This window comes from Aplysia californica, unplaced genomic scaffold, assembly GCF_000002075.1.
Source record: "Aplysia californica isolate F4 #8 unplaced genomic scaffold, AplCal3.0 scaffold00205, whole genome shotgun sequence".
Taxonomy (NCBI): domain Eukaryota; kingdom Metazoa; phylum Mollusca; class Gastropoda; order Aplysiida; family Aplysiidae; genus Aplysia; species Aplysia californica.
In genome coordinates this window covers 1069292-1069584 of record NW_004797475.1, presented here as the reverse complement: position 1 = coordinate 1069584, position 293 = coordinate 1069292, and positions in this window count along the sequence as shown.

Genomic DNA, 293 nt, shown 5'->3' with positions numbered 1-293 from the left:
CCGAGCGCAAAGCCCCTCAATCAAATACAGTTTAAAACATAAGTTTAAAACAAACTCGACTCATGCTGTTGAGCTTGATTTCAACGATGAGCGTCAGCGTATCTCGGTCAGAATTATATTCAAACCATTCTGATATTTCTCTCACTACTTTCAGAAAATATCAAGCTACCTTCCCATCTATACAATGCACGTGAAACTGGGTGAAAACCTTGAAACTCGTTTATGGAATCTACCGACCCGAAGGAAACTTTTTGGGAACATTTTCTTCTGGTTGTAGGGCAGCTGTTACGAAG